The sequence below is a fragment of the Macrotis lagotis genome, chromosome 8 (genome assembly GCF_037893015.1).
Source record: "Macrotis lagotis isolate mMagLag1 chromosome 8, bilby.v1.9.chrom.fasta, whole genome shotgun sequence".
Classification (NCBI taxonomy): domain Eukaryota; kingdom Metazoa; phylum Chordata; class Mammalia; order Peramelemorphia; family Peramelidae; genus Macrotis; species Macrotis lagotis.
In genome coordinates, this window is record NC_133665.1 from 15,662,076 (window position 1) to 15,683,718 (window position 21,643).

General features: G+C 35.3%; 1 protein-coding gene across 13 annotated transcripts in view; it reads right to left on the reverse strand.

The window, feature by feature from the left end:
• Positions 1-21,643, reverse strand: part of MRTFB (myocardin related transcription factor B) — a 328,483-nt gene that overhangs the window by 260,655 nt on the left and 46,185 nt on the right. For 6 of the 13 annotated variants that reach the window (XM_074196435.1, XM_074196431.1, XM_074196428.1 and 3 more), the window contains exon 2: positions 15,893-15,955. The gene's annotated coding sequence lies outside the window, so the exon portion shown is untranslated. Of the gene's footprint in view, positions 1-15,892; positions 21,318-21,643 lie in introns of those variants that run through there. The other 7 variants (XM_074196426.1, XM_074196433.1, XM_074196436.1 and 4 more) reach the window with 2 other exon arrangements.

The window sequence follows — 21,643 nt, forward strand, 5'->3', positions numbered from 1 at the left end:
AACATCACTTGTACAAAAAATATTCATAGCAGCCTTGTTTGTGTGGCAAAGAATTGGAAATTAAGTAAATGTCCTTCAATTGGGAAATGGCCTAACAAACTGTAGTATATGTATGTCATGGAACACTATTGTTCTATTAGAAAGGATGGGAATTCAGAGAAGGCTGGAGGGATTTGCATGAACTGAAGCTGAGTGAGATGAGCAGAACCAGAAAAACACTGTACACCCTAACAGCAACATGGGAGTGATGTTCAACCTGGAAGGACTTGCTCATTCCATCAGTACAACAATCAGGGATAATTTTGGAGTATCTGCAATAGAGAATACCATCTATATACAGAGAAAGAATTGTGGAGTTTGAACAAAGACCAAAGACTATTACCTTTAATTTAAAAAAAAACTGTTATCTTATTATGTAATCTTGCTATCTCTTATATTTTATTATTTTCTTAAGGATATGATTTCTCTCTCAACACATTCAATTTGGATCTATATATATATCTATAACATGGAAATAATGTAAAGACTAACAGACTGCCTTTTGTAGGAGCTGTGTGAGGTGGGGAGAGGGAAGCAAAATTTGGGGAAAAACTGAAAAATTCAAAAATAAATAAATTTATTTTAAAAATTTAATATGTGGGGCACCTAGGTGGCGCAATGAATAGAGCACCAGCCTTGGAGTCAGGAGTACCTGGGTTCAAATCTGACCTCAGAAATTTAATAATTACCTAGGCCTTGGGCAAGCCACTTAACCCCACTCCCTTGAAATATCTGAAAAAAAAATTCAATATGTTCATTGTGTGTAGCAACAAACATAGTAAATGCATCTGTGTAGATCTATGTAGCTGATGATATTAATTGGGGCTTATTTTGGGGATAGAGCTTATATTACGAGCACCCTGAAAAATCACGATAAGGCTTATTTTCAGAGAAACACAGAAGCAAAAAGGACATAAGTTAGCAGAGGCCAGAGCCTGGTCCTAATATTAAGTCCAAAATCAAGAAACACACTGAAAGTAACACAGATTTTGCTATTCTTCATTATATCAGTATCTTAGTATCAATATATGTATGTACCATAGTGAATCTATTACCCAGGAGAAACATGAAAGGCAATGAATTAACAAGCCATTATTACAGGTTTATAATATATATATATATATATATATATATATATATATATATATATATATGATATATAACATTCAAAAAAAAATTTCTCCTGATTAAGAAAAGGATGTGGGGCGGCCAGGTGGTGTAGTGGATAGTCACGAGTACCTGGGTTCAAATCTGGTCTCAGACACTTAATAATTACCTAGCCATATGGCCCTGGGCAAGCCACTTAACCCCATTTGCCTTGCAAAAACCTAAAAAATGAAAAAATGAAAAAAAAGAAAAAAGAAAAGGATGTAAAACCAAAATTTTGTTAACTTAAAATGGTCAATTGCTTTTCAACATGTTATATTGAGAGTGTTAACTTAATCGGGCTTTTAGCTACTGAATAAAATACATTAGACACATTCAGGTTGTAACTGGAATTAATTCTTTGGTTCTTTACTCCTTCTATCAATCCAGAGCATTAGTTTAATAAATATTATAATACCAACTTAAAAAAATTAAGCTGGAAGATTGGGAAAACAAAAAAAAATATGCCAAGCACTATGAGGATGACAGGGAAACTCAAGACAAAAACCTAAAAGAGAAGAAAAACTCCAAAATAAAAAATATCTAAAAGCAAAGCCTGAAAGAAAAACACAGGCAGGGAACATTTCCTGCCAGAATTCCTAGAAGAGATAAAACCAGAATTTTTTTTAAAGAACTAAAAAAACTGATTCTAAACAGTTTTAGGAGAGGAAAAAATGGGAAAGAAATGAGAGTTATGGAAGAAAAGTATGAAAAAATAGGTAAAAATCTAATCCATGAAAAGAACTCCCTGAAAAGTAGAATTAATAGAAGCTAGTGCCTTCATGAGACATTAGGATATATAAAAAAACAAAAGAAAAAGAAAGAAAAAAGACAGAAATGTAAGGTATCTCACAGCAAAAACATTTGACTGACAAAACTGAGAGAATTTAAAAATCACTGGACTATGCAAAAGTCATGACCAAAAAAAGGTGACTTAACATAATTTTTAAGCAATCAAATTAAAATAAAAACAAAAACAAACAATTCTGATCTCTAAGAAACAGAGAATGAAGTTGAAATGAAAGAATTCACCAGTCATCTCCTAAAAGAAATCCCATCACAAAAATTCCTAGGAATATGATAGACAAAATTCAGACAAAGTGAGAAGTCAGGGAAAAAAAAGAACTCAACTACAAAAGAGTCAGTGTCAGAATCAATTTATAAGATTTTGGGGCGGCTAGGTGGTGCAATGGATAAAGCACCGGCCCTGGAGTCAGGAGTACCTGGGTTCAAATCCGGTCTCAGACACTTTAATAATTACCTAGCTGTGTGGCCTTGGCCAAGCCACTTAACCCCATTTGCCTTGCAAAAAAAAAAGGCTAAGATTTCAAATGAATTCTATCAAACATTTAAAGATTAGCTAATTATAACATCACATAATGTTAGAAAAAAAATTGGGAAAAGGAGTCCTACAAATTCCTTCTAATGGAATAAATATGATCTTGAGACTTAAATTAGGGAAAATCAAGATAAAAATCGAAAACTAAAGCTCAATAAATTAAAGGAGTTTAAAGCAACATATTACAAAGATTATACATGATAACAGGTTGGATTTATAACAGAAATTCAGACTTGGCTTAATATTATAAAAATTTTGAATATAATTGGTTATATTAATGTTTTTGTACATGATTAGAATGATAAATGAAGAAAAAATTTTTTGACCAGATACAACATAGTCTTTCTTGTTAAAAAAAAAAAAAAACACTAAAAACAGACAGGAATAAATGGAGCTTTCTTTAATAAAATAAATTGTATCTCTCTAAAACCAAGAACTAAAATTATCTATGAGATAAAACTAGAGGCCTTTTCAATAAGATTGGGGTAAAGCAAGGATGTTCATCATCACTATTAGTATTCAATGTAACGACAAAAAATTTAACTTTAGCAATAAGAAAAAATGAAGGAATAAACAGGCAAAGAGGAAACAAAATTATCACTTTTCTGCAAATAATATGGTTTCCTTAGAGAACTCTAAACAGTGAACTAAAAAACTAATCAAAACAATTAACAACTTCCTCAAAGTTGCAGGATATAAAATAAATCCACACAAATCATTAAATTTCATTCCTACTATCAACAAAAGCCAACAGGATCAGACAAAAACAAAAATTCCACTTAAAATAATTACCAACAGTAAAAATTACTTGGGAACCTACATGACAAGTCACATATAGGAATTTTATGAACACAATTATAAAATACTACCCAAACAAAGAAAAACAGCCACGCCAATCAAACAATTAGAGGATTATATTACAAAGGTAGAAAAAAAAAGTGCAAAATTCATCTGAAAGAACAACAGATCAAGAAACAAAATGAATTAATGGGGAAAAAAAGAGAGAAAGAAAGAGGACCCAATCAGCAAAACAATTCAGTACTGGGTGAGAAATAAAGGTTGATCAATGGAACTGATTATATACACAATATAGAGAAGCTAATAAGCACAGTAGCCTACTGTTTGATTAAACCCAAAGATTCTAGCTATGGAAAAAGAACTTACTATTAAAAAAAACTTGGAAAGTAATCTAGCATATAGACCAATATATCATACCATTTATTAATACAAGGTCCAAATGTGTACATAACTTAGACAGAATGACATCATAAACAAATTAGAGGAGAATGAAAGAGATTATCTTTCAAATCTATGAATAATGAAAGAGTTCATTACCAAACAAAAGATACAGAGGTTCACAAGGTAAAATGAACAACTGTAATTATAAAAAAATTAAAAAGATTTTCTGCAAACAAAACCAAAGTAGTTAAAATCAGAAAAGAGGCTAAGAAAATGAAAAAGAAATCTTTGCAGCAAGTTTCCATGACATCCAAATTCATGAAAATGAGTAATTTCTCAATTGAGAAATGTCAAAAGATATGAAAGGAAGTTTTCAGGAGTTATGAAAAGCTATATAAAAATGGTGACAAGAACGGATCCTGTCTCAGGCACTCTCTCATAAATCTTTAAAACTAAGGACTCTTAACTAAATTTTCGAGAGACAGAACCCACAGAGGGACACAATGAGGCAGTTCTCCTACTCAAGGTAACCTGGAAAAGAGGAGAAAGGCTCTGCTCCCTGGGGCTGGAGGGGCCGCCCGCCGGAGGGGTGGCACGCCAGAGTGAAAGAACTTCAGCCTCCCAGAGGCAGTCCCAGGGAGCTGGGAGCTGTGGCTCCCAGCAGCAGCAGGAGAGTTTCCTGACCTACGCCCCAGGGGAGCACCGGGCACAAATTGGGGAAACAACCAGGGACCTCTGCCAGAGCAAGCAAGCATGTGAAGCCCAGCCCTCAGGGCACACAGCAAGCAGCTTGGCCAAGGCAGTCCAGATCCAGGAAACAGAAGTAGGCAGAGCAGGTAAGCAGGAGCCCCCAGGGCATGAGCCCATTGAACCTAAGGAGGGGAGTGAAGAGAGACTGCCTAGCTCTGCCCCTGGAACAGGACTCTGGGGCTCTGACCACATTTAGATCCTGATCAGTCTATCCCCCCCATTGAATAGCAGCACTTATGGTCACTCACAGACCAGGAGGGAGGACAGAGCCTCACACACTGAGATCCTTGTGGAAGTGTCTCAAAAGCTCAGGAAGCAACCCAAAAACAGGCTTAGACTGGGAAAATGAGCAAGCACAGAAACAAGAGGAACACCATTGAGAAATATTTTACCTGTGAGCCCAAGAAGGATCAAAACACTCAGTCTGAAGATGAAGAAGCACAAGCTCCTGCATCTAAAGACTCCAAGAAAAACAGAAATTGGTCTCAGGCTATGACAGAGCTCAAAAAAGACTTTGAAAATCAAATGAGGGAGTTAGAAGAAAAACTAGGAAAAGCAATGAGAGAGATGCAGGAAAAACATGAAAATGAAATCAGCAGCTTAGTCAAGGAAATCCAAAATAATGCTGAAGAAAACAGCATGCTAAAAACCAGCTTAGGTCAAATAGATAAAACAGTTCAAAGAGTTATTGAGGAGAAGAATGCTTTAAAAAGAAAAATTGGCCAGATAGAAAAAGAGATTAGAAAACTCTGAGGAAAACAAATCCTTCAGACAAAGAATAGAACTCAGGGAGATTGATGAATTTATGAGAAATCAGGACTCAATACTTCAAAACCAAAAAATTAAAAATTAGAAGAAAATGTGAAACATCTCATTGAAAAAACAACTGAAAAAACAATTGATATGGAAAGCAGATTTAGGAAAGATAATTTAAAAATTATTGGAATACCTGAAAGTCATGATCAGGAAAAGAGCCTTGACATCATTTTCAAAGAATTACTACAGAAAAACTGCCCTGATATCCTAGAAGCAGAGGGCAAAATAGAAATGGAGAGAATCCACCGATCCCCCTGAGAAAGAGATCCCAAAAAACCAACCCCCAGGAATATTATAGCCAAGTTCCAGAACTCCCAAGTCAAAGAGAAAATATTACAAGCAGCCAGAAGGACACAGTTCAAATATCGTGGAGCTGCAGTCAGGATCACACAGGACTTAGCAGCAACTACATTAAAAGCTCGTAGGGCTTGGAATATAATATACCGGAAGGCAAAAGAGCTTAAAATGCAACTGAGAATCAGCTACCCAGCAAAACTGAATGTCCTCTTCCAGGGAAAAAAGATGGACTTTCAATGAACCAAGGGAATTTCAAATGTTCCTGTTAGAATTGCCAGAGCTGAACAGAAGGTTTGATCTTCAAAGACAGGACTCAGGTGAAACATAGAGATTGGAGGAGAAGGGGGAAATATGAGGGATTTAATGATGATGAACTGCATGTATTCCTGCACAGAGAAATGACACTGATAATACTCATATGAACCTTCTCAGTTAACAGAACAGGTAGAAGGAGCTTTTATAGTTGAAGCACAGGAGAAAGCTGAATTTGAAGATAAAATATGGTGTAAAAATGGAGTCAATAGAAAAAAAGGAAATGTGAGGAAGCAAAAGGAGAGGGGAAATAGGCCAAGATATTTCATATAATAAGATTTTTCTTTATTACAATGAACTATTGCAATGATATGGAAGAGGGAAGGCAAGGGGGAATGAGGGAACCTTTGCTCTCATCAGAGATGGCTAGGAGAGAAAATAGCAGATATATTCAATGGGGTATAGGCATCTGGAGTAAGAAGGGGGGGACAGGGGAAAGGGGGGGTGATGTGAGTGATGGAGGACAGGATGGACCATGGGGGGAGAGTGGTCAGATATAACACATTTTCTTTTTTACTTCTTGCAAGGGGCTGGGATTGGAAGGCCTGTCCAGGACCATAGGGCCAGGTGGAGGCTGGACCTAAGGGGTGGTATGGGGGCTCGGGGCCTCTTGGCCCCAGGACCAGGGGGCCTGCTGTGCCACTCAGCTACCCTACAGCAGAATCAGAGTGAAAGGAGAGAGAAAATATAGTACATGGTAGTGGAGAAATACAAAAGGAGGGAGTTGTGATCAGCAATGGCAATGGTGGAAAAGTATGGGAGTAACTTTTGTGATGCACTTAACATAAAGAATGTGACTCACCCACAACAGAGTTGTTGGTGTTGGAACAAAGACTCAAGAACATTTTTTATTATTATTATTTGGGGGGGGGGGGGTGCAGGGCAAATGGGGCTGGGTAGACTGCCTGGGGCTGCATAGCAAGGTGATCATTGGGTGTCTGTCGCCAGATTTGGACCCGGGTGCTCCTGGCTCAAGGGCCAATGCTCTGTCTGCCACCTAGCCACCCCTACTATTATTAATATTTTATTTTATTTTATTTTATTTTGGGTCTTTTTTCTTTTTTTTTTTTTTTTTTTGGTTTTTGCAGGGCAGTGGGGTTGGGGTGGCTTGCATGCCACACGGCTGGGTGATTGTTGGGTGTACAGAGCTGGATGTGGGCTCAGGTGCTCATGGCTCCAGGGCTGGTGCTCTGTCCATTGCACCACCTCACCATACCTACAATTATTACTATTTTTTTAATTTTAATTTTTTCTCTCCCCTTTACTTTATCGCTCAAGCGAGTCTATATTTTTTGGGGGAGGGGGTATTTTGTTTACTCTTAAACAAGAATATTTTACTAATGTATAAAAAACATTATTTGTACAAAATAAGAATAAATATTAAATAAATTTTAAAAAACAGTAAAATGAGAAAAGCTACATAAAAACACTTTAAATCATTAATAATTCAAGATGAAAATTAAAATTTTAGGGTTCCACCTCACATTCATCAGATTGGCAGAGATGATCATAAAGGAAAATGACATGATGTGGAGAAGACTGTTAACAAGGTACCAGTGGATCAAATTCAGAATAGCAATTTGATTCTATGTACAAAAAAGCTTTTAAACTGTGTATATATCCTTTGATCCAGTGATACTACTACAATATCTGTATCCCAAAGAGATCAAAGAAAGAAGAAAAGGACCATAAGAACAAAAACATTTGTAGTATTTCTTTTTGTCAGAACAAAGAATCAGAAACTAAAGGGAATCAACTGTTTGGAACAAAGCTAGATAAATTATGGTATATGAATTTAAAAGAACTATGCAATAAGAAATGATGAAGAGGATGGTTCAGAGAAACCTGGAAAGACATATGAACTGATGCAAATGAAGTGAGCAGAAAGGGGAGAACAATTTATATAACAATATTATAAAGACAAAACTTTAAAAGACATGGGAACACTTATCAATACAATGATCAATCCACAAGTCTAAAAAAACTCATGAAGCATCATGCTATTCATCCATTTCCAGACAAAGAGATAATGGACTTGAAGTGCAGACTGAAGCATATTTTTAAAGGTCATGGATAATGCAGACACTATTTTTCTTACTTTTTCAAACAAGGTAAGGAGCAGTTAGAGCAAGGAGATAGGAGAGAATGCAGAGAGAGAAATAAAAAGGTAGGAAGGAGGAAGGGATAGGAAGAAAGGGAAGGAAGGAATGAATATGGAAGAATGGGTTAAAAAGAGGGTGGGGAAGGAAAAGAACTAAAATTTAAGGCATGTCTTAAGTTATCTCTTTTTTAATTTAATATTTATTTATTCTCATTTTGTACAAATAATGTTTTTTAATAAATTAATAAAATATTCTTGTTTAAGAGTAAACAAGTAGGGAATGGCTGAATAAATCTATATAAACATATAGGAATATTAATACATAATAAAAAAATAGGATGGTTTCAGAGAATGTGGGTGATATGAACATATTCAAAGTACAATAATGTCTATAATGATAGCAATAGGGTAAAGAAAAGCAATGCAAATGTAAAACCTAATAAAACTGAGCAAGACGTAACACAAAGACATATAACATAAGAATACCGAGAGGAAATTGCAAATTTCCAATGATATCTACAGAGGAGCAATAATGAAACTGCCTATTGGAGTCATAATACATACAGGGTACAAAACCATACATTTCTGGACATGGCAACTATGGGACTTTTTAAATGATCAATATTGTCATGAGATTTTTTTCCTCCCCTCTTCATTTTTAATTAAGGAAGGAAAATAGCAATGTCAGAAATAAGGTCATTTTGAAAAATGTGCAGAAGACAAGTTCGGAAGAAATCACAGAAAATCAGAAATTTGTGGAAGTTAACATGTAGCCTTTATCAGATACTTAAATATATCCATTTTGAACATTTATTTAAAACTTTGTCCATAGTGACAAAGAGAAATCTAAGATACTATGTATAATAAAGAGATGGCACTTCTAAGGATGTGACTTTCAAAATGTAGCAATCTCACACCGTAGGATGTAATTAAGACCTAGGTAGATTGTGGATCTTACTGCACATGGTGTTTCTTCTCTACCACCCCATCCAAAGAAGCTATCTTTATAAAATACTAAGTCAAAAATCCAAAAATCTGCTGAAGAATATAACCACAACAATGTCTCAGAAAGAGACACTTAATTGTTAGCATGGCAGAAAATTAATTATATTGTAGAACCATCTAGGTTTACTGCTTTGAAATCTCCTTTTCTCAATTAATATTGTAGGATTATTCCTCCCTAGACCTAGACCTTATGCCTGTATTAATAAATTTTCATTAGCTTTCCTGTCATCTCATACTGTTGACTTAGCTGAGTTTGCAATTTATGAAAACTCCCGTATCACAAAAAAATGCTCCAAATCATTACTGAGTGGGGAATTTTAAATTAAAACAACTATTAGGTACCACCTCATACCTATCAGATTGGCTAAGATGACAAAAAGAGAAAATGATCAATGTGGGAAGACTGGGACACAAATGCACTGTTGGAGGAGTTGTGAACTGACTCAACCATTCTGGAGAGCAATATGGAACTGTGCCCAAAGAGCAATGAAACTAATTGTACCCTTTGATGCAGTAATACTAATACTAGGTCTATATTTTAAAAAATTATAAAAAGTGTTAAATGTCCTACATGTTCAAAAATATTTGTAGTAGCTCTCTGTGTAGTGTAAAGGAATTGGAAATTAGGGGATGCCCATCAATTGAGGAATGGCTGAACAAATTATGGTATATGAATGTTGTGGAATGCTATTGTTCTCTAAGAAATCATGAATGGTTGGACTTTAGAGAAGCATGGAATGAATTACACAAAGAGATGCTGAGTGAAGAGAGCAGAATGGAGACAACATTGTACACATTAAAAACAACAATGTGAGCTGATCAACTATGATGGATGCAATTCCTCTCAGCAGTTCAGAGAGCTAGGAAAACCCTGGGAGACATGTTAAGGGACAATGCCATTTATATCCAGAGGGGAAAAAACAACCAAAAAACACAGAATCTGAATGGATACTATGTTCACTTTTTTTTAAAACTTCTCTTATATTTTTCCTTCCTGTCCCATGGTTTTCTTTCTTTTCCCCTAGTCCTAATTCCTCATATTCAAAATGACTAATATGTAAACATGTTAAACAGAAAGGTACATGTACAACTTTTACCAAACTGTTCACTGCTGAGGGGAAAGGGGTGGGAAGGAAGGGTGGTAGAAAAAATGTGTAATTTATAAATCTGCAATGCTGAAAAAATTTCATAATATGTAACTGGAAAAATAAAACATCAATAAAAATGAGAACATGAGCAAAATAAACAAAACCAATAACTCCCCATATCCTCTTTTTATATCAATTGTCACCTAGTAGCTGGTTAATACACATGCATGCATAGACACACATACACATAATAACATGAAATTTAAACGAGGGTAAAAAATTAATAGGTGGTAAGAACAGTGCAGGTATTCTAGTCATAAGGATTCACATAAGCCAAGACATGGAGACAGGACAGTGCATATTTTGAGGGCAAAAAGTAGTCCAGTTTGACTGGAGCATAGTATGGTTAGAATGGAGTATTTCATTAAATCTGAAAAATTAGGCTGAAAGAACCTAGAGGACTCTGAAAGCAAAGGAAAGGAGTTAATTTTCTGCTTTGATAAAGTGTCAAGTAGTACCCAGCCTCTCTTTTATTAAATGAAGAAAAAGAAAGGCAGATGTGGTCAATGTATCACTTTGTTTTGTTTGATATTTTTGTTACAAGCAAATATGAAATAGAAAAAAAGATAATTGAAAGGTTACACTGATGGGTTTAAAAAATATTAATGAAATACTGGATCATAGATAGTTAAGCAAACATAAATACAGCAAACAAACCCTCATTTTTAGTTCTTTATCCAAATTTTTTTTCTCAATTACAAGAAAAACAATTTATAACAAGCTCTTTTTAAATTTTGAACTCCAAATTCTCTCCCTCTTTCCTCCTCCTTCTTGAGAAGGCAAGAAAATGTGTTGTAGATTGTTGTTCAGTCACATTCAACTCTACATGACCCCATTAGGGGAATTCTTGGGAAAGTTACTGATTTGGCATTTCCTGATGAGGAAATTGAGGTAAATAAGCTTCAGTGACTTGCCCAGGGTCACACTGCTAGCAAATGTCTGAGACTAGATTTGATATCAGGAAATGTCTTTCTGATTTAAGGAACTACACTCTATCTACTTCACCACTCAGCTGCCCTTGAATAGATTATACAACAGCGAATTCTCATTAATTTATACTCTTTTAATTGAAACCCTAAAAAAAATCTCTATCAAGTCAGAGTGAAATTTATCCAACTCAATACAAAATTTTAGTAAAATGTCCAATCTACTACATGGAAGAAAGCATTTCAGTTTTTTAATTGTTTATAAGAGAGGAATTATAAATTAATTAGAAATAATTCTGGTTTATGCATCCAAAATCTAGTTTAAATCGCCAAAACAAAAGAAGACTGCACTTGCAAAAGGAGCCAGATAATTGCTCCATCCTCTGTTTATTTTGGCTGTAAATACTTGGCTTAAAGAGTCAGAAATCTTAACTGGGGGATATGGGCATACATTGTATTATTCAGCTTATTATTCAGCTTGAATGGTGACAAATATTTGCTCTCCTTTATATTCTTATAAAATTTTACTAAAATTTAACCAGAACATTTATTAGATTAAGTTGTGCCATATAATCTAAAATGATATTTTCCAAACAACATACATATTTAGGGGAAATGACCCACCTGTAGAAAAATATTTATAGTAGATCTTTTTTGTAGTGGCAAAGAACTGGAAACTGAGAGGATACCCATCAACTGGGGAATGATTGAGCAAATTATGGTATATGATTGTGATAATCATGAGCAGGGGGCAGCTAGGTGGCACAGTGGATAGACCACCAGCCCTGGAATCAGGAGGACTTGAGTTCAAATCTGATCTCAGACACTTAATAATTACCTAGCTGTACAATCTTGGGCAATTCACTTATCTTAATCCCACTGCCTTGCAAAAATCAAAAAGAAAAAAAAAAGAAAAAAGAAAAGAAACAAAGACAGACAGAAAGAAATCATGAGCAGCTAGCTACTAGATCTAAAAATATACGATAAAGCAGCAGTCATCAAAACTGCCTGGTACTGGTTAAGAAATGGATAAGTAGATAGGTTCAAAGTAGTTCAAAGTAGTAAATGACTATAGTAATCTAGTATTTGACAAACCCAAAGACATTAGTTTCTGGGATAAGAACTCATTATTTGACAAAAATTATTGGGAAAACTGGAAAACAATATGGCAAAAATTAGGCATAGACTCACATCTCACACCCCGTACCAAAATAAGGTCAAATGAGTATAGGATTTTGACATAAAGTCTAACACCATAGATCAATTAACAGACCAAGTCTGTCAGATTTATGGAAAGGAGAGAAATTTATAACTAAGCAAGAAATAAGAGTACATTATAAATTGTAAAATGGATGATTTTGACTATATTAAATTAAAAAGGTTTTGCACTGACTGATAAAAACCAATGATGGCAAAATTAGGAAAACAGAAAGTTGGGAAACAATCTTCACAACTAGGGATTCTGATAATGGTCCCAATTCTAAAATATATAGGTACTGCATAACATTTATAAGGTTACAAGTCATTCCTCAATTGATAAATGGTCAAAAGATATGAACAGTTTTATGAAGAAATTAAAGCTATATATAAGCATGAAATAATGCTCTAAATAATTACTGATTGGAGAAATGCAAATTAAAACAACTAAATGTATCACCTCACACCTATCAGACTGGTTAAGTTAACAAAAAAAGGGAAACAGTCAATGTTGGAGAGGTTATAGAAAGATTGGGACATGAATGTAGTTGGTGGAGCTGTGAACTGATCCAATCATTCTAGAGAGCAATATGTAACTATGCTCAAAGAACAATAAAATTGATCATATCCTTTGACCCAATAATTCCAAAACTAGGCCTATATGCAGAAGAAACCACAAGAAAATGGGAAAAGTTCCACATGTTCCAAAATATTCAAACAGCTTTTTTTTTGTCCTGGCAAAGAATTGGAAATTGAGGGGATGCCCATCAATTGGGGAATGGTTGAACAAGTTATATTATATGAATGTTATGGAATACTATTATGCTATAAGAAATCATAAATAGTTGGACTCTAGGGAAACATGGAATGAATTACAGGAACTGATGCTGAGTGAAGGAAGCAGAACCAAGAGAACGTTGTACACATTAACAACAACATTGTGAGCATCAGCTTGATGGAAGCAGCTCCCCTCAGCAGTTCAGAGCTAGAACAATCCTAGGAGACCAGCTATGGACATTGCTATCCCTATCCAGGAGGAAAAACAGAACAAAATCTAAAAAAACTCTACAGAATCTGAATGAACATTACATTCACTTCTTAAAAATTTCTCATATATTTCTTTCCTAGCTCATGGTTTTCTCTCTTTTCCCTTAATCCTAATTCCTCATATCAAAATGACTAATCTGAAACATGTTAAATGCAAATGTGTATGGAGAATATTCACCTGGTTGTTCACCACTGTGGGGGAGGGGAATGGGAAGGGAGGGTGGAAGGAAATCATGTAACTTAAAAATATGCATATAAATGTATGTAGATGAATGTTGAAATAGTTCATAACATGCAGGAGGAAAAATAAAATTCCCAATTGGAAAAAAAAAAAGAATTCATGAGCAGGTAGACTTCAGAAAAGCCAGAAAAGGCTGAATGAAGTGAATAGAATCAGGAGAATATTGTACATATTTAAAAGTAACATTGTATAATGATCAAGTAAGAAGGATTTAGGTCCTCTCAGCAGTTCAGTGATCAAGGACAATCCTGAAAGATCCATTATGGAAAATGCCAACCACATCTAGAGGAAAGACTACAGAGTCTAAATGCAGAGCAAAGCATACAATGTTCATTTTTTTTTTAAACTTCTTTTCTGTTGTTTCCCTCTCTCTCATGGCTTCCCCCCCCCTTAGTTCTAATACTTTTTTCATAACACGACTAATATGGAAATATGTTAAATGCAACTGTACATGTACAACCTACATCAGATTGTTTGCTGTCATAGGGAGGGGGTAGGAAAGAGAGGGGCTAGATAACTATGGAAATCAAAAGCTTACAAAAGGATTAAATATGAAAATTATCTTTGCATGTAAATGGAAAAAAAACAATATTAAAAAATTCCTGGGGCACCTAGGTGGTACAGTGGATAGAGCACTGTTCCCTGGAGTCAAGAGGACCTGAGTCCAAATCTAGTGTGACCTTCAGCAAGTCACTTAACCCCATCGCCTTAAATAAAATTTTAAAAAAATTCCTATAGTGAATAAGAAATAACAACCATTTAATTTCTTAAATTATTTATACTTATTAAATTACACAATATCTTGCTTAACTTGAATGCTTTTTTTTTTATAAAGGTACACTGAAAACACAGTACAATTTTGGACAAAAATGTTGCATTCCAAGCATATAGCAAGCTTATAAAATGAAAAACTGTTAGAGAGCAACAAATGTAAACATAATCATTTAATATAAACTCAGTTGCATTTTTAAACAACATTTAACTTTTTCTTCCAAATTAAAATGTTGCATTAACTTCTCAGCTTTATAAAAAGTCATCTGAAAGTCATATATTACTACAACTATAACAGAAACCTACAAAGTAAGTCTATAATAGGAGAAGGTAACAAAGATGACAACTATGTATCACTGTATTTAAAATTAAACAATACAAGAAACCTTTTGACCTGCAGAAAAATAAAATTTGTGTAAAAGATTTGTAAATGTTTCACAAAACAAAATAAGTATTTTATTAGATAACTACATGCAAAAATCAGGAAAACCTGTAATGGTGCAAATTGAAAATATTAATAAATGGTAAGAATCTTCCATCCTTGTAAAAAAACTTTCTTATATGTCCTCAAATATATTATAAAATTTCTTCAATGTAAAAGTTTTATACTATCTGTAACATATTTGTATGAGATTTACAAGTGACCTGTTAAAATCAATGCTTTTTGCAAGATTGATTCTAGAGTTTGAATTAACTCTGGCTCATATTAGTGAATAAATAGCTCATAAAATTTACTGCTCTTTAAAAATTCAAAGACGACCTTTAACATGTGGTATAATCACTACCAATTATTTAAAATCAAGGTAACAACTTCTTTTCATTGGTGAGGTAGGGGAACAATGGGAATATTATTGCATATCCAGTCAGATGTGGTTAATATTGTAGGTGGTTTTGTTGAATTATTTTTTTTTCAACAAAGAAAGGCTCACTATTTATGGAAGGATTATACTAGGAAATTGGTGAGTTATAAAAACAAAGAGTACCAATAAAATTTCAAAAGGGGATGAAACAAGCATTTAATGAATAATAAATGTTTTATAATCAAGAACTCAACTTTCTTGAAAAACAAAAAGAATATGTTTCACATAAAGAAGGGCCTAGTAAAATGAGAATCTTATGTTTGCAATAAAGTAATATTTAATATAGAAATATTTAAAATGGAAAGAATATACTAATTGGAATGTTCTCTAAAAAATAACATTTTCTTTTATATAGAATGCTGACCACTGAAAAAAGTCTTTCTGAAGAAAGCAAACTAAAGCTACCAAAAACAAATCATATAGGTGAAAATTAGTGAAAAGCAAAAAGGATTTCTAAAGCCTTGGTTTATATTTTGGCAATGCAACATATCTTAAATATTAGATGAAGAGAGAATACCAGAATTAAGCCCCCAAATACAAAAGTCAACTTATTTCATTTACATGGTTTATCTACTGGTACTCCCACCCATCACCACCAATTTCTTTAAGATCATACTTTTTATGTCATAACCAATATTAAAGACAAAAATCTTGCTACAGTGAAGCCTTCTAACCAACCGTCCCAGCACCCCCTAAATACAGATCGGGGATAACTTACCTCAACAGGATTGTTTATAGTTTTTTCTTCTCTTACATTCTCCCTAGCACATCTATTATGAACCTGAAAGATGTAAGAATCATCATCAAAAGAACTGAAAAATCTATTTTATTTCATTTATTTTATTATTTTATTTATTTTAAGTAACAGCCTTACTATTCACTCAGTTAATCTAACTGAAGAAAGCTCAACGTAAAAGTGTTTTTCAAAGCAATTTTTCCATTTACATGCTCAAAAGTTCACAACACAATCAAATATCATTCTTTAAACAGATAAGACACAGCTTGGATCAAATAAAAAATTACTTGTTAAAAGGTTGGGAAACATAAAGAGTAAAACTAGCTAAAATATAAAATATAAAAGGTTAGATCTCCAAATTGAAATTTTGACCCTACAACTGTCACCCCACAGAAATTATCATTCTCACACAAGTGACTTTTCAAAAATTCCTCTATTTAAAATAACCAAATCCTTTATCATTTACAATTTGCTTGTGCTGGCTTGCTCTTGCTCACACTCTCTCTCTCCCTCCCCCTTCCCTCTCTCCTTCATATTCATATTCATTCTCTCCCCACCCCCCCAAGTGGTAATTAGGAGTCATTAAATTGACAAAATTCTTTATCTTTAAAGTGGAGACTGAGGTAAGTACCTTTTTCCATCTCTAACAATCCATGATTCTATTAAATGTTTTTTAGAGAAAGATTATATTTTTAAAAATATATACTTAGCATCATGGCATAGTTGAGAGAAAATTGGTCCTGCAGCCAGGAAGAGCAGGTTTTAAGTCTAGTCTATATTCTCTCTCTCTCTCTCTCAGTGTTCTGGGAAACTCTCTAAGACTATTAGTTGCATTAGTAGAGGGATGGTGAGTTCTTTAATGAAATCTGTCAACATGAAATCATACTATTACAAAACTTATTGAAGACCAGGTTTATTAGAAGAGAAACAAACATGCAAGTATAACCCAAAGAGTTCACAGTCCTTCAGAAGTTTACATATTTATGACAGAAGAAAAATCAGGAAGGCATGGGGAAGGGTCAGGTGTAGTAAAGGCAAGGAAAAGGACAAAACTACTCCTGAAGGGGAGGAGCAAGGCAATGACAAAAATCGAATTCTTTTTCCTTGGGAACTACTAGATTATGAAGATAGGAGGGTTCCCTTATCTGCAAGAACCCCAGCTGCACAAAGTTCCTTCCCAGCTTGGCACAGACTGGCTGGTACCTGTTTTGCCTCCCAAGTACACACAGAGAATCCAGTCTGGGGTGAAAACAACAAATTATATAAGCTAGGGGGTTTCATCCTGGACTCATTCAGGGCCTCCTGCATGCTCTGATTCCAGTGTTTCTGGAAAATATGACAACTCAAACAGATAAGTTAAGGGTCAAAAACACCCCTGAACAAATTCTAGGTCTTCATAGTCCCTATACAAATAGCTATCATTAGACTAGTCTTGAAAATGGATTTTTAAACAAGGCCGAGAATTCTATGAAGCAAGTATGGTGCACCATAGAGGTTGAGTGTTATTGCTCTAATACTTCATTCTCCAATTGCTTTATCTATTCCTCTCTTCAATACCTTTGCTCAGGTTGTCTTCCATGAAGCCTTTCCCATTAGCTAGTGCTCCACCCCCAAATAACTATGTATTTAACTGTGAACAAAATGTAGATGGTATGGAAAGTTCTTGAGGGCAGAGACTATGTGTAACCTCACCAAGTAGCTGCTTAATAAATGTTTACTGATTCCTGTGAAAGAAGAAATACCGGTAGTGTGTAGATATTCTTTATCCTGCTAGATAAGTCTATTACTTTTAATTTCTGTCTCATACTATACTTTTAAGAAAGCTACATGATATTGGTTTTACATGTATAAATTTATCTCAGACTGCTTGCTGTCCTGTGGAGGGGGAAGGGAGAGGAGGGAGAAAAATCTAGAATTCAAAATCTTACAAAAATGAATGTTGAAAATTATAGTTACATGTAATTGGGAAAAAATACTATTAAGTGCAAACAAAAAAGGTATGTGTGTTCTCATCCAAACTTCACAGAAAGACAAAGTATCTTCTCAAACTCCAGGAGTTCCCTAATATGTCTAGGGTCAAACACAAATTCTTCTGTTATGCATTTAATGCCCTTAATCTTTCCAAAATACCTTTCCAATCTCATTATATAATATTCCCTTTCACATAACTTTATAGTCTTACTGCTCCTTTCCATGGCATTCCATCTCTAGTCTACACTGGCTGACTGAAGACTGGATCACAATCATATCTCACCTCACTAGTTTCCTTAAAAACCTAGCTCAGACAATAACTTTTATATAATTCTTTTTCCAATTACTCCAGTTACTAGTAATCCTCCTTGCTCCAAAATCAGTGTAAATAGGTATATATCTATATCTTTGTCATACTGCTTCACATTTATCTTTATGTCCCCAGTACAGTTTCTAGCTCAGGTAGGTGCTTCATAAATGCTTAGTAATTGATTCATTTGGGGGATGTAAAGGAATAGGATGTCATCAGGGACAAATCATGCAGGCATTCCAAAGACTCCAACTTAGTTAAAATACAGAGATACAGATTGAGTAAGACAGATGTGAAAAGGCAATATGGGTATATGGTTAAGTTTTCCCTTTGAATTTCTACATTTTTTCATTCTTTCTGACAAGAATTTTATTTGGTATTAATATTATCTCCTTAATTGGGATCTCATTCAAGGTACCTCAACAGTGTTGGCTCTACCTCTAATCATAACTTTTATTTCTATCACTTATATATTTAATAAGGCACCTAGTGATAATCATTAAGGTCCCTTCCAGTCAGGATATTCTATCATTTGCGCCTTCTCCCCTTCCAAATACACACACACACACACACACACACACACACACACACACATACACACACACATAACACATGTCTTTTATTGTTGATAGGTTTGTTTTCCTCAGCAGGGATAGTAGTCTGGGGAAATTAGGAAATTATACTACATAGCAAAGAGAACCTATTAGAAAAGAAAAATCAGGGGGTGGCTAGGTAGAGCAGTGGATAGAACATATGCCCTGAAGTCAGGAGTACTTGAGTTCAAATCTGACCTCAGACACTTAATTACCTAGCTGTGTGGCCTTGGGCAAGCCACTTAACCCCAATGCCTAGCAAAAAACAAAAAACAAAAAAAACAAGCCATTTGGATTCAGGATACATGAAAACTTCATTAAAATTACTTGCAAGCAGTACTAGAATAAAAATGAAACCAGAAGATGAAGTACCTAGACAGGTTTGCTGACTGCAGATAAGACCACAAAACCTCCTGTGGGTTATGTACTTCAGAGATTACACAGGTCTTTACTCCTTCTTTGCCCTTAGGCAAATCACCCAATTTTTTTCCAGGCCTAAATTTTCTTATCTGCAAATTAGGTCCAAGGAGTTGATCTTTAAGGTTCTAAATCTGAGTTTCATTTTTTAAAAAAAGAAAAGAAAAAGGGATTGTTAATCACTTAAGACATATTTTGAAAATTTTGAAATGACAATATATTCCTCCAAGAACATATATATATATACGTGATGGATAGAATACCCGCTGTGAAATTGAGGGGTCCTGAATTCCAATTTGACTCTCCAGACACTTAATAATTACCTAGCTGTGTGACCTTGGGCAAATCACTTAATACCATTGCCTTGCAAAAAAAAAAAAAAGAATGTACATATGCTACTAGCAGTCTCTGGATTTTTTAAAATGAAAAAAAATCATTTATATGTTTTACTAGTTTTCCCTCAAAACATGTTAGCCACACATTTCTTACATGAAGTTGCTAAGTCTTTTCTTTCTGAATATTTTCCAAAATAGTTCATTCATCTACAAACATTGAAAATAACTGCTATATCTCTTAATATAAGGAAAGAAAAATGCTCCAAAAAATCTTCAGAACACTAAGCTCTATTTCAGATACCATAGTCAGTAAATATTATATATCTACCCAAAGTCAATGTGTTTTGGGAAATTTCTCTTTTATATAACTGGATAATCATTGAAATGTTTTGCAGACTACAAAAAAGATTACTATTAAAGTTAACCACATATTTCCCACTTTGTTGCCCATCCTATTCCTTTATCAGTGCTGTGACTACTTTTACAATTATATGATTAATATTGAAACTAGCATTAGAAGAAGTAATATGACACGCTCCTGGCCTCCCTTCTCAAAGTGAATGGTATTGGCTAGCTAGAAGTTATGGAAATAAAGTGCTCTCAACTTCAATTACCTTCCAACTCAAAAGTGTTCAATTTATGTGTGACTTAAAATATCTATACTGTCATATATTTGAATATAGAAACATAAAATATTAAGGCAATTAACAATAAACACCTTCAAGCAAGAAGGAACTCAGTTCAAAAATGGTAAATTTCCAATTTAAATTTAAATATTTAAATACATTAAATATCACCATCATCTGATGAGCTTGTTTAATTTTATTTTTATTTATTTATCTGTAGATTTTTGCAAGGCAAATGGGGTTAAGTGACTTGCCCAAGGCCACACAGCCAGGTAATCCCATATTTGAACTCAGGTACTCCTGACTCCAGGGTTGGTGCCCAATTTCATTTTTATTTTTAATTTTTTCCTGATCAAAGTGAAGAAAGATGTAAAAACTTCAGTTTATTGTACTGACTAGGACACGATTTTTAAAATTAGCTATTACAATAATTTGGATTATATCCGGACAATTTAAATTTTGTGTTCTGGTTCTTGCCTTGCCTTGCTCCATCTCTAATCACTTAACTGTCAAAATACTTAGGGTTTCCATTAAGTCAAAAGCTGTAGGAGGGGGGTGGCTGGGGGGCGCAGTGGATAGAGCAGTCAAATCTGACCTCAGACACTTAACGATTACCCAGCTGCGTGGCCTTGGGCAAGCCACTTAACCCCATTGCCTAGCCAAAAAAAAAAAAAAAAAAAAAAGCTATAGGAGACAACTTTTCCAGGCTCTATGGTGGATACCAGTAAATATTTTGCAATGTTACAAGGATGGGTCTTTTTCCAAGTCTGCCATAATGGAGACAACTAAAAAAAGTCTTTTGAATATTTTTATGAGCCTTTTCATTATGGAGACCTAAAAATACACTTTTAAGAATGCCAGTTCAATTGTCTTCTGTCATTCCTAACAAACAGGTAACATAAAATTGAGAGATTATTCAAAAGACAGGAATTAATCTGGGAAGCATTTCCATTTCATTTCCTGGGGGCTTCTGTAGTCTACTTTGTAGACTCTTCCTCCAAGTCCCCATCATCAAACGGCAGCAGTCCGCCACAGAAGTGTCCAATTCTAGCAAATCCCTCCCATAAGGCTGCCCAGTTTATGAGGGTGGGGAGGTGCCCGCCGTTACGGTCCTGGCAGGACTTGGGAGAACCCAACCAGATAAAGGAGTGGCTCTCTCACCCTGCCTGCTGGCTGACCCGGACAAAACCCCGTGCGGCGGTGCGGCTGGTGCTGCCCAGGGTCCGCCGCGGCGCCCCGGGCTGTTGCCCCCCAAGTTAGCAAGGACGGCCATCCTCGGGGTGGGTCCCCCCGAGCTTCCCGGGCCCATCGCGCCGGGAGCCCACGCGTGTGCCCACGGAGGCGCGCTCGCCACGGAGCCGGCGCGGACACGTCGCACGGCAGGCGCCCGCCCGCCCGGAGGGGGAGGGCAGGGAGGGGCAGCCCCGGGCACGGAAGGCGCGGGCGGGGGTGCCGGGGTCGGCGCCGCGGGGCCCCGCCGG